The following is a 13225-nucleotide window of genomic DNA, read 5'->3' as shown; positions in this document are numbered from 1 at the left end:
TTTCACCACTGAGCAAGCCAGCAGGTGTACAGTGACATTTCAAAAATGGATGAAATGAATTTTTTCCTCAAAATTCTACACACATTGGGCCTCATGTATCAACGTTGCGTACGGCGATATTTGAGCGTATATGGGGTATACGCCAAAACGGCTGCGCCACTTGGCATTTATCAATGTGGTCGTTGGCGTACACTGCGCTAAAAATATACACCAGGTCGAGAGGTGGCGTAATTTATACACCAAAATGAACCAGCGCTGGAATCCACATAAAAATGAAGATGATCAACATGATAAACAGTGCCATTATACAAATCAATGCATATGTTACATAAATAACACCTTCCTGATCATACTACATAATAATCAATACAAATCCCGCTTTTGCGGGATTGCTGGTCTATCGAGCACGATCCTTGGCCACAGCGCTGACAGCAAAGAAAGCGCTGCTCACCTTTTTCTCCAGACGTCGAGCCTGGAGCCAGAGCAGCGCTGAGCTTAACTTTATGTGGTGTGATCGTTTTAGACAATGAAATTGATAATAACAACTGTACTCATAACTGAGTTTGTCACACGGAAACGGACACCTGCTGCAGCGAGATGTGAGTGGAAAAAGGCGCAGCATCAGGACGCAGAGGCCCGATCTTTGACATACTTGCGAGTCACTATTATTAATTTCTTATGTGTCCGACCTCGTTCGTTGATCGTTAAAATTAAATTTGTTAGTTCTAAATGCCATCAGAATGATTTATAAGAATATGTTCTATTTTTGTTTCTCAAACAAATGTTTGGGCCTGAAAACAGTTTTTCCTACTAAGGTTTGAACTTTGACAGTGTTTACACACAAGAGAAAAGTGAGAAAATGTTCATGCCTGATTGTGAAAGTGTATAAAGTGGTTTTACAGGGGTTTTACAGCTTTAAAACGTCTATAATAATTGTAAAAAATAACGCTGACTACGTCGCGGTTTCGCGTATTTCTGGCTATTTTTAGGACGTAACTCCCGCGATAAACGAGGCACCACTGTAACACTTTATTGATTATATACTACAAAACAATTGATACAACGGCCGCCTTTGACACTCTATTGGCACGCGTCGTGATTGGTGGAGTTCGTTTTCTTTGCCGTCTTCCTGGCTTCCATGTCGTAAAATGAGGGTGTGTCTGAAGCGGAGTCTGAATATTTATGGGCGTGTTTATTATAATTACGATCATTTCCACCCGCCACATTTATCAAGGTCACATCAGGCGTATGCCAGAAATGGGCAGGTGCACACTGCTTGATACATGTCACGGCAACTTTGGTGTATTTCAAGTTTACGCCGTAAATTTATGCCACAAGTGTGCAACATTGAATGAATGAATGAATGAATGAATGAATGAATGAATGAATGAATGAATGAATGAATGAATGAAAATGAATGAAAACTGTTTATTTCGAACATTTGATACAACAACAATTACAAGATAGATCAGTAAAGACAACAACAAAAAAGTTCCTACTGTGTACCCAACATGTCCGAAAAGGGGTAGGGTGAAGCATCAGCTTATTTATCCCTACCCCTTCTTCCCCACAACCAGTAATACCCTTTGCCACATATACACATAAATTCCTACACACCTAAACCGATATCAATATATATATATATACATACATATACACATCAACATACATACACATATACATACACATATATACACATATACATATATACACATATATATACACAAACATAAATATACACCTACACATACCTACTTACATACAAAATACTATATATTTACAAGCCGAAGCAAAAAACAAAAACACCCTAACCCTCATTACCCTTCCTCCTCCCTATACCCAGAAAAAAACATATTTTTGTACCGCTGTTTGAACTGGTTCATGCTTGGACATTGCTTGAGCCCCACTCCCAATCTGTTCCACATCCTCACCCCACAGACAGAAATACAGAAACCTTTTAATGTTGTTCGTGCCCACTGATGCTTTAAATTAAATTTCCCCCTCAGACTGTAATCCCCTGATCTGTTAAAAAACATATTTTTAATATTTGCTGGAAGTAAATTGTTTATTGCTTTATACACAATTTGTACTGTTTGAAAATGAACCAAGTCTGTGAATTCACAGCCTTTGAAGCACAAAATTGAACTCTGGTCCATCCTGTTTCCACTGATCAACTTTGAGATGTTTCTACAGCTTAATTGGAGTCCACCTGGGGTAAATTCAATTGAGTGGACATGATTTGGAAAGGCACACAGCTGTCTACATATAAGGTCCCACAGTTGACAGTGCATGTCAGAGCACAAACCAAGCATGAGGTCAAAGGAATTGTGTGTAGACCTCTGAGACAGTATTGTCTTGAGGCACAAATCTGGGGAAGGGTATAGAAACATTTCTGCTGCTTTGAAGTTCCCAATGAGCACAGTGGCCTCCATCATCTGTAAATGGAAGAGATTCGGATCCACCAGGACTCTTCCTAGAGCTGGCTGCCCTTCTAAACTGAGAGATTGGGGGAGAATGGCCGTAGTCAGTGAGGTGACCAAGAACCCAATCGTCACTCTGTCAGAGCTCTAGCATTCCTCTGTGGAGAGAGGAGAACCTTTCAGAAGGACTACCATCTCTGCAGCAATCCAGCAATCAGGCCTGTATGGTAGAGTGGCCAGACAGAAGCCACTTCTTATTAAAAGGCACAAGGCAACCCGCCTGGAGTTTGCCAAAAGGCACCTGAAAGTGCTGTAGTATTAACCAATAGGACCCCACTCATGCGTGCTGTGGACTTTGTGTCACTACACTTTCTGACAATGACACTGTTGAAAATTTAAACAACGAAAAATTCCCTTTAATTTTTCAAAAAAAAAAAAAAAAACATTTTTCCAAACTGAATCCTGAAGTATAACCAGCAAGAGACCATTGATGTGCTCAATGAATTTGGTGACACCACACTTGAATTTATTGAATATTTTTCTGGTGTCTCTTTTCTTTTCTTTAAAAAAACTTTATTTTTAATCAGAGTTTTATAATCTTACAAAGAAGAATAAAACATAGAAAATATACCACACATAGAATTTAGAACAGGTGGGTCACCAGGGGGGGCAATGGTGCATTTCAAAAAAGAAAAATAAAACACAGTAGATTTGATTAGCAACAGGTTACAATAAACCTTGATAAAATGCCAAGTATAGCTAAGATAGCTGGGTCAAGTGATGGCTTTTTAAGTAATGGTTTATTTACTGCCATCTTAAAAGCCTGTGGTACATAGCCAACTAATAAAGATAGATTGATCATATTTAAGATCAAAGCATTAATTAATGGTAGGGCTTCCTTGAGCACCCTTACCAAAAAATAGTACTGATAAGTATATAAAAAGTAAACTGGAAGTATACTTGAAACATACTTGCATGTACTACTTTTTGGTAAGGGCAGCCTGGTAGGAATGGGGTCTAATAGACATGTTGATGGTTTGGAGGAAGTAACTAATGAAAATAACTCAGAACAATCGGGAGTCTAACCAAATACCGGCATCACTGAAAGCAGCCAAAGATAACGATACGTCTTTGGGATGGTTATGAGTAATTTTTTCTCTAATAGTTAAAATTTTATTAGCAAAGAAAGTCATGAAGTCATTACTAGTTAAAGTTAAAGGAATACTTGGCTCAATAGAGCTCTGACTCTTTGTATGTCACATGACATGGATTAATTCATCCCATTTGTTGCATTTCATTTAGAGTGCAATTTGGGTCCATTTAGAGTGCAAATTTGGTTCCATCTGTTTGGTACCATTGCACTCTGCACACACATACACACACACACACACACACACACACACATTCGTGCGCGTGCAAGCACACACGTGCACATGCATGCATGCTCCACACGTGTGCACGCACGCATGTGCATGCTCGCACACACACAATGCGGGCATGCCCACCCAAAACAAATCCACTGCGCTGTCTGGAGGCTGTTGGCAGGAAGTTGGAATGAAAAGCTGGACTAATTTCTGACGTGATTTTTTTTTTTTTCACTGCACTGAGGATGTACACAGTTTTTTTGGTAGCACACATGAGCAGAAGTGCCAACCCGGTTGCGTGTGTATGCGCACGCGGGAGACAATGAGCTAACTGACACTGCTAATTCTTGTAACACACACACACACACAAAATCCACTCTACTGTAAGCCGTCTGGATGCAAGAAGAACTGTTCAGATGAAAGGGTTACATTTTTTGCTGGACTGAGGAACTCCGGTGTTTTTTTTTTTGTTGTTGTTGTTGTTGTTGTTTTTTATGGAAGTCTGAAGTCAGTGCACAGCATCACTGGACTACATGTCACAATTTGGACTTTAGCAGCAGTGAAACACCAAAATGTAAGTCCCTTTTCCGTTGTTTATAAACTAATAAAATATCAAATGACAAGGATCTATTTTAGCCGTTCTATAAAACAAATAATGAATATTTTTACATTCTTTCAATGGAATGAATATTTTGCTTCGTTGAATGGTATGTTCCAGCTTTCACCTCATGAAATATTAGTACCATTGAACTCATAATCATTTATTATTTGTATACTGTATGTTGGCTTGGATCAGACCTCTCTAAACTGCCTTCAGCTTATTCAGAACGCTGCTGCTCGCCTTCTTTCAGGGAAGAAAAATTCCGACCACATTACACCGGTCTTGGCTACTCTTCACTGGTTAATGGTCCGTTACCGGATTGATTTAAACTTCTTTTAATTGTTTTTAAAGCCCTCAATGGCCTGGCCCCAGTGTATCTTTCTGAGCTTCTTTTTCCTTACACCCCAACCACAGCCTTAAGGTCTACTGACCAACTGTTGCTGGAGGTGCCTAAAACCAGATTAAAGATGAGAGGTGACAGAGCCTTTACAGTGAGTGCCCCCAGGCTCTGGAATAGTCTCCTATTTAATATTAGATCATCCCTGTCCCTAGGGATTTTTAAAGCCTCTTTAAAAACCTATTTCTTTTCTCTGGTGTTTCCTAAATGAGCAATTACATCTCTGTTTCACCTTAATATTCCTTAGTGTCCAGGCCTCCCGTCCTGGACACCAGCATGGACTCCAAAAATTTCCTCTATATTTGTCTTGTGTGTCGGTAACATGGCCCAAGCAGAGGGTCACACTTTTGATTCTAGTCTGCTTGAGGTTTCTTCCTCAAATCATCAGAGGGAGTTTTTCCTTACCACTGTTGCCTGTGTGCTTGCTCTGGGGGTTGTTAAGGTTAAACCTTACTTATATGTTGCGCCTGAGCCAGCTTTGTTGTGATTTGGCACTATGTAACTAAAATAAATTAAATTAAATCAAATTAGATTATTTCCTACTACTTTTTACTCTTTATTTTACTATGTCTTTTATTTGTTTTACTGCCTGTTGTAATTTTCTTGTTATTTTTAATTTATTTATTTACGATTAGGGGTAACTTGGTGCCCATTTTTTAAATTATGTACAGCACTTTGGTCAACTGCTGTCATTTTAAATGTGCTTTAGAAATAAAGGTTGAGTTCAGTTGAGTTGAGTTTAGTGGAGAACTAACATGTATGATTTTAGGGTTTAAAAATATGGTTAAGCTTTACTCACTATGCCAGAAAAAAATGTTAGCAGGCTGAAAGTTAGCAGAACTAAATTTAGCAGAAACTAATTGGTTCAAGTAATCTGAAAAGCTAATAAGCTAAAAATAAATAAATAAATAAATAAATAAATAAAAAATGCTTCACTAATTAGCGGTTAGCGGAACTGCTCCCACCACTGTGTCTTACATACCGGAAAATCACATTAATTTTTAATGATAATAATTGACGATTTATATGGGACTTTCCCAGGAATCAACTCACCAAACAAAATACATAAACTCTAGTAATAAAATTATAAATGCCAATAACAAAAAGTACACTCAACAAAAATATAAACGCAACACTTTTGGTTTTGTTCCCATTTTGTATGAGATGAACTCAAAGATCTAAAACTTTTTCCACATACACAATATCACCATTTCTCTCAAATATTGTTCACAAACCAGTCTAAATCTGTGATAGTGAGCACTTCTCCTTTGCTGAGATAATCCATCCCACCTCACAGGTGTGCCATACCAAGATGCTGATTAGACACCACGATTAGTGCACAGGTGTGCCTTAGACTGCCCACAATAAAAGGCCACTCTGAAAGGTGCAGTTTTATCACACAGCACAATGCCACAGATGTCGCAAGATTTGAGGGAGCGTGCAATTGGCATGCTGACAGCAGGAATGTCAACCAGAGCTGTTGCTCATGTATTGAATGTTCATTTCTCTACCATAAGCCGTCTCCAAAGTCGTTTCAGAGAATTTGGCAATACATCCAACCAGCCTCACAACCGCAGACCACGTGTAACCACACCAGCCCAGGACCTCCACATCCAGCATGTTCACCTCCAAGATCGTCTGAGACCAGCCACTCGGACAGCTGCTGAAACAATCGGTTTGCATAACCAAAGAATTTCTGCACAAACTGTCAGAAACCGTCTCAGGGAAGCTCATCTGCATGCTCGTCGTCCTCATCGGGGTCTCGACCTGACTCCAGTTCGTCTTCGTAACCGACTTCAGTGGGCAAATGCTCACATTCGCTGGCATTTGGCACATTGGAGAGGTGTTCTCTTCACAGATGATGCGAAGGAGATGTGTTGCACTGCATGAGGCAAATGGTGGTCACACCAGATACTGACTGGTATCCCCCCCAATAAAACAAAACTACACCTTTCAGAGTGGCCTTTTATTGTGGGCAGTCTAAGGCACACCTGTGCACTAATCATGGTGTCTAATCAGCATCTTGATATGGCACACCTGTGAAGTGGGATGGATTATCTCAGCAAAGGAGAAGTGCTCACTATCACAGATTTAGACTGGTTTGTGAACAATATTTGAGGGAAATGGTGATATTGTGTATGTGGAAAAAGTTTTAGATCTTTGAGTTCATCTCATACAAAATGGGAGCAAAACCAAAAGTGTTGCGTTTATATTTTTGTTGAGTATACATAAGGCACAAAATCCCAAATTAAAGATCTGATAATACAGAAAAAGGTGTGACTTATATAACTTACTATACTTATATTGGGGAGGTGATGGTCTAGTGGTTAAGGTGTTGGGCTTGAGACTAGAAGATCCTCAGTTCAAATCCCCGCCTGACTGGAAAATCACTAAGGGCCCTTGGGCAAGGTCCCTAATCCCCTATTGCTCCCGGTGTGTAGTGAGTGATTTGTATGGCAGCACGCGGACATCAGGGTGAATGTGAGGCCTAATTGTAAAGTGCTTTGAGCGTCTGATGCAGATGGAAAAGCGCTATATAAATGCAGGCATTTACCATTTATATAAGGGTTTTTCCCTCTTCAAGAGGCATTTTTTTAACAGGTGCAACTTACAGTGTATCTGGAAAGTATTCACAGCGCTTCAGTTTTTCCACATTTCATGTTACAGCCTCATTCCAAAATGGATAACATTCCTTTCTTTCCCATCAAAATTCAACAAACAATACCCCATAATGGCAATGTGAAAAAATGTTGGGTTTTTGTTTTTTGTTTTTACAAAATTATTCAAAATAATAATAATAATAAAAAATAAGAAATCACGTGGAAGATGTTCAGATCCATCAGGACTCTTCCTATAGCTGGCTGTTTGTCAAAACTGAGTGACTGGGGGAGAAGGGCCTTAGTCAGGTGACCAAGAACCCGCTGGTCACTCTGTCAGAGCTCCAGTATTCCTCTGTGGAGAGAGGAGAACCTTCCAGAAGGACAACCATCTCTGCAGCAATCCACTAATCAGGCCTCTGTAGTACAGCGGCCAGGCAGAAGCCACTCCTTTGTAAAAGGCACATGGCAGCCTGCCTGGAGTTTGCCAGAAGGCACCTGAAGGACTCTGAGACCATGAGAAACAAAATTCTCTGGTCTGATGAGACAAAGATTGAACTTTTTGGTGTGAATGCCAGCCATCATGTTTGGAGGAAACCAGGCACCATCCCTACAGTGAAGCATGGTGGTGGCAGCATCATGCTGTGGGGGTGTTTTTGGAACTGGGAGACTAGTCAGGATTGAAGGAAAGATGAATGCAGCAATGTACAGAAACACCCTGGATGAAAACCTGCTCCAGTGCGCTCTTGACCTCAGACTGGGGCAACGGTTCATCTTTCAGCAGGACAATGACCCTAAGCACACAGCCAAGATATCAAAGGAGCGACTTCAGGACAACTCTGTGAATATCCTTGAGTGGTTCAGCCAGAGCCCAGACCTGAATTTGATTGAACATCACTTGGAGAGATCTGAAAATGGCTGTGCACCGACGCTCCCCATCCAATCTGAGGGAGCTTGAGAGGTGCTGCAAAGAGGAATGGGCAAAACTGCCCAAAGATAGGTACACCAAGCTTGTGGCATCATATTCAAGAAGACTTGAGGCTGTAATTGCTGCCGAAGGTACATCAACAAAGTACTGAGTAAAGGGTGTGAATACATGTGACTTCTTTATTTGTTGTTATTAATCAATTTACAAAAATATAAAAAAAAAAATGTCATTATGGGGTGTTGTGAGTAGAATTTTGAGTGGAAAAATGTATTTACTCAATTTTGGAATAAGGTTGTAAAATAAAATGTGGAAAAATGTGAATACTTTCTGGATGCACTGTACACTCTGGAATATATGATTTGGTTATAAATATCAGTTTTTGAATTAATTAGATAAGGCTGACACATAGTGTTAAAAAGAAAAACCTGTTGGATAGACAAACGTATGTACAAATAGACAGCGTGAAATTCTATTTTCCCAGTCCTTGTGTAGCCAGCTGGGTATAAAATAATTAACAGAATTGAAGAGAAAACAAAGAAACCAATCTAACAGACCTCCCACTTCTTATCAAAACATTATTTCTGTTCATGCACACGCACTCATATTAACACGTACCAATATAACATTTTTGTCTAAACATTACTTTTTTTTATTTCATTAAAAATATTAATGAAATTTATTTTCAAATGAAAAAATATACTGCCCATTGCATGAAAAGAGGTTAAAACAATTCTCCAAGCCTGATTAAATAGGTATTTGTGCAGCTTTTAAACTAAAACATGTTAAACAATATCATTTTGAAATGCTTTATGCACATTAAATGAGTTAAACAACTGCACATTCCTGCAAGCTTTATGGGACTGATAAGAAATAAAGTCAATATTACCTTTGCCAAGGTATGTGCTAAGAAATCGAGTGTTCCTGTTCGTAACAGGACTGATCATTTTTGTTGGAACAGATCAGACCTTCCAAATGAGATTTTCCCCTGAGCTGCTGTTGAAGGGAAGGAAAAAAAAAAAAAACTGCTGAATTGATAGATACTCTTGACTGCAGCAGTGGAGCATAGGCCATCGAATGAAACATCCTCTTTTTGTTTCAGTCAAATCAGTCTAAATGATCTTTACACATTAATTTTGTTAAAAATATACAAAAGCACATTTCATAGAGTTCAACACAAAAAGTCTGCAGAACAGCGAGATATAAATGCGAGAAAAAATATATTTTCACTGAGAAGCGGAACCCCACACGATCCATGTGGCCCAATCACTGCTCAGCTTTCACATCCTAGCAGCATGTAAACAACATGGCGAGTGCCGGTGAGGCCGACTGAACGGTCCCCCCACTAAAATCTGTCCCCCTGCCTTCACTGCGCCTTCAGTGCACCTTCACTGCGCCTTCACTGTGCATGTGTCATTTCTGAGCGTCAGCAGCGATTCATTGATTATCGCCTCATTTCTGCTTAAAACTGCACTCCAGTCATCATCTATCTCAGCGACAGATATCTGAAGCTTTTGTACAACAATCATTTCCATATAAATTCAGCATTATTTCATCATAAAAGACTGGGGACCGATCAGCAGCACGCCTGAGTCTGACTCTCTACACCCAAAGCCATCAAAGGGAATAATTCAATTTCAATTTATTTCATACAGGCAACAGTGGTGAGGAAAAACTCCCTCTGATGATTTGAGGAAGAAACCTCAAGCAGACCAGACTCAAAGGAGTGACCCTCTGATTGGGCCATGCTACCAAAAAGGTTTACAATACAGAACACAACACAAGAACAATTCATGAGAGTCCATGCAGGCGTCCAGTCCACCGTCAGGAAGGGAGGGGGAGTCATTGAGCCACTTGTTGAATCTGTACCGACAGATCCAATAATATGATTATTAACCATCAGATGACAAAGTAAAACCTCTTAAATCTAGACTATGTGAAGAGATTATATCTTCACACTGGCCTGGAAACGTCTCGGGATCCCCCAGTCAGAGATGGTCAACGGGAAGTCTGGGGTCCGCTGCTAAAGCTGTTGCCCCCGCAAGCCGATTCCGTATAAGCGGTTGAAGATGCATGAATGATGAACCTCTTAAATCATTCTAAAGTCAGTTTTAAGCAGAGACGAGGATGTTTTAAGCAGAAACGAGGTGATAATCGGTGAATTGGTGCTGATGCTTTGAAATGACGCATGCACAGTGAAGGTGAGGCAGACCAATTTTTAGGGGGGACCGTTCGGTCAGCAACACCAGCTCACTGGCTATAGAAACAGAAATTAAATGCTGTATCTACCTTGAATCTGTAAATAATTAGAAATCCGCCCCAGTGGCAACAGTGAGGTGGATAAAGGTTGTTGATTGCTGTAAATCCTGGCAAAATGGAGGGAAGTCGTTTCATGATGTTGTCACGGAACACTCCAACTTTGGGTTTCATCCGACGTGTTATCGTCGATTCACCGACATAAATTTGATTGCCAAGGTACATGAGGAGAATATTTCATAATATTTTTGGGCTCATTGTTGATGGAGTACTTGAAAGATCCCGTACATTTAGTATGTTTTTAACTGAATACATTTGTACCCAGTAATTAAATGTTATCCTTCTCACTCCTCATGCTGAAAAATGTGTAACATTGAAGAGAGCCAAAGAAAAACCTGTTGGATAGACACACGTGTGTACAAATAGAGTGAAATTCTATTTTCCCAGTCCTTGTGTAGCCAGCTGGGAATAAAATAATTAACAGAATTGAAGAGAAACCAAAGAAACCAATCTAACAGTCCTCCCACTTCTTCAAGATGCTGCTGCATTGAATGAACCACCAGCCAAAAAATGCACTTAAGAAGTGGCAGCACCAGCCTGGTTCAGAAGGTAACTGTTTTACCAGCTATCTGTATCATATGCAATAAAGTGGGAAAGTGAATAACAGTCCATTTACAGTCCATGAATTACATGCATTCCCCAGGTTTGTCTTGATAAGGGTTTGGCCCAGTGCCTACACTCAGCCTGTTAACATCAAATATTTTGAAGCTTACGAGTATATGTAAAATCAAAACACTCTGCAGCCTTTTACTTCTAACTTCTGCAAGTTGTGCAAAGAAAGCTTTTTAACTGCAACAAAATTGGCCTGATATTTCGTTAATATTGCTCATACATGAATGAACATCAAAGGCACAAAAATTTACCTTTTCGCCAATTTCTCAACATTCTGACATCTCTTCATATTCTTCCAAGTATTCTGACTTTGAAAGCTATCCTTTTATAGTTTGCAGGTTTTCCTAAATTCAGAGCAAATTTTTGCTCTTCCCCAGCATAAGATGACATGTTTACTGTCTTTTTGAGACAACTCAGTGGTGAACTCCATCTAATCATGAATATTCTCATCACAATTAATTAAAATTCCTTTTCGTAAGGAGTATTGGAAGCTTGATGATGATGATTATTATTGCTTTGGGTGTCTGCTATAACAGCAGAAAAGGAAAACAAGAATTTAGTAAATAATGTGAATTGCAATAACATTTATGATGTGGGGGGGGGGGTGTTCTTCTATGAACATGTAAAATTTAAATTAATTAGTAAAATGAATATTTTTAAAAAGTTTAAAGTTATAAGTGTTAAGCTACAGTCTACACAAGTTTAACGTGTCTAAAAATGTGCAGGGAAAAAAAATAGGAGACTGTTGTGTGGGCCGCCCGAAGAGGAGGTACTGCTGGCCAACGTCAGAGGGCGCCCTGCCTGTTGTCAGGTTTCAGGCACCAGAGGGCGCAGTTGTCATCCAGGAGCCAGGACTGACAGCTGTCAGCAATCACCATCATCATCACTATAAAAGCCTGGAGGAGACACCACATCTTTGCCAAGATATCAGCTTACCTCACAGGTAACCTCTCAGCCGTTTCTGTGCCGTTTGCACATTATTTGCTACTGAGTTTGCAGTTGTAACCTTTGTATGCTCGCAGCTTGGAGCTGGGTTTTGTGGAGGTTGGAGGGAGTTAGCATTTCCCACTCCTCACTTCCCTGAACATTAAGTATACGAGGTCTGTTATAAAAGTATCGGACCTTTTTATTTTTTTCAAAAACCATATGGATTTGAATCACGTGTGATTGCATCAGGCAACCTTGAACTTTCGTGCGCATGCGTGAGTTTTTTCACGCCTGTCGGTTATGTCATTCGCCTGTGAGCAGGCTTTGTGTGAGCAGTGGTCCACCCCTCTCGTCGGATTTTTATTGCGAATAAATGTCTGAATGATTTGGAGCTTTGCTGCATCAATTTTTTTCCAGAAACTGTGAGAGACCTCCAGGTGGACACCATTCGGAAAATTAATATGGCTTTCAGGGACGATTTTATGGGGATTATACAGATTAAGGAGTGTTACTGGCGCTTTAAGGACGGCCCACAACTGCTGAGAGCGTGGCGCGCTTCCAGCGCCGATCGACATGCTCAGACCCCGCTGAAACAACCAGATCATTTCCAACGTGAAGGCTTTGTTGATCCGGGACCTCATCTGACTTTCACAAAAAGGCAGAAGGCGTGGACATCAGCACTTTTTCGGCACATTCCACTGTTACAGGATTTTTTTATGGAAAGAAAAGCGGAGGGACGCGCCACGGAGCCGTTCATTACACGGGACAAAACCACCTCAGTGTTGGTCTCACAGGACGGCTTTCAGGTGGCTTTCAGATGGATTCCAGTTGCTTTTCAGTTGTGTGATTATCTGATTGTGATTGTGCATGAGCTGATATGCCCCAACATGTCCTGGAAGGCTTCATCACGGCGTTGCTTTGCACCATGCGGCTCCACCGCGACGCGCGGAACTCCTCCACACGTCCTTCTTAATGTGCTGAAAAAGTGCTGATGTCCACGTCTTTTCACAATTCCTGTGCTAGTCAGACGACATACCAGATCAAGACAGCGTCCAGTTTAGAAATG

Source organism: Thalassophryne amazonica, chromosome 3, assembly GCF_902500255.1.
Source record: "Thalassophryne amazonica chromosome 3, fThaAma1.1, whole genome shotgun sequence".
Classification (NCBI taxonomy): Eukaryota; Metazoa; Chordata; class Actinopteri; order Batrachoidiformes; family Batrachoididae; genus Thalassophryne; species Thalassophryne amazonica.
The sequence above is the reverse complement of the archived record's forward strand: the minus strand, read 5'-3'. Positions refer to the sequence as shown.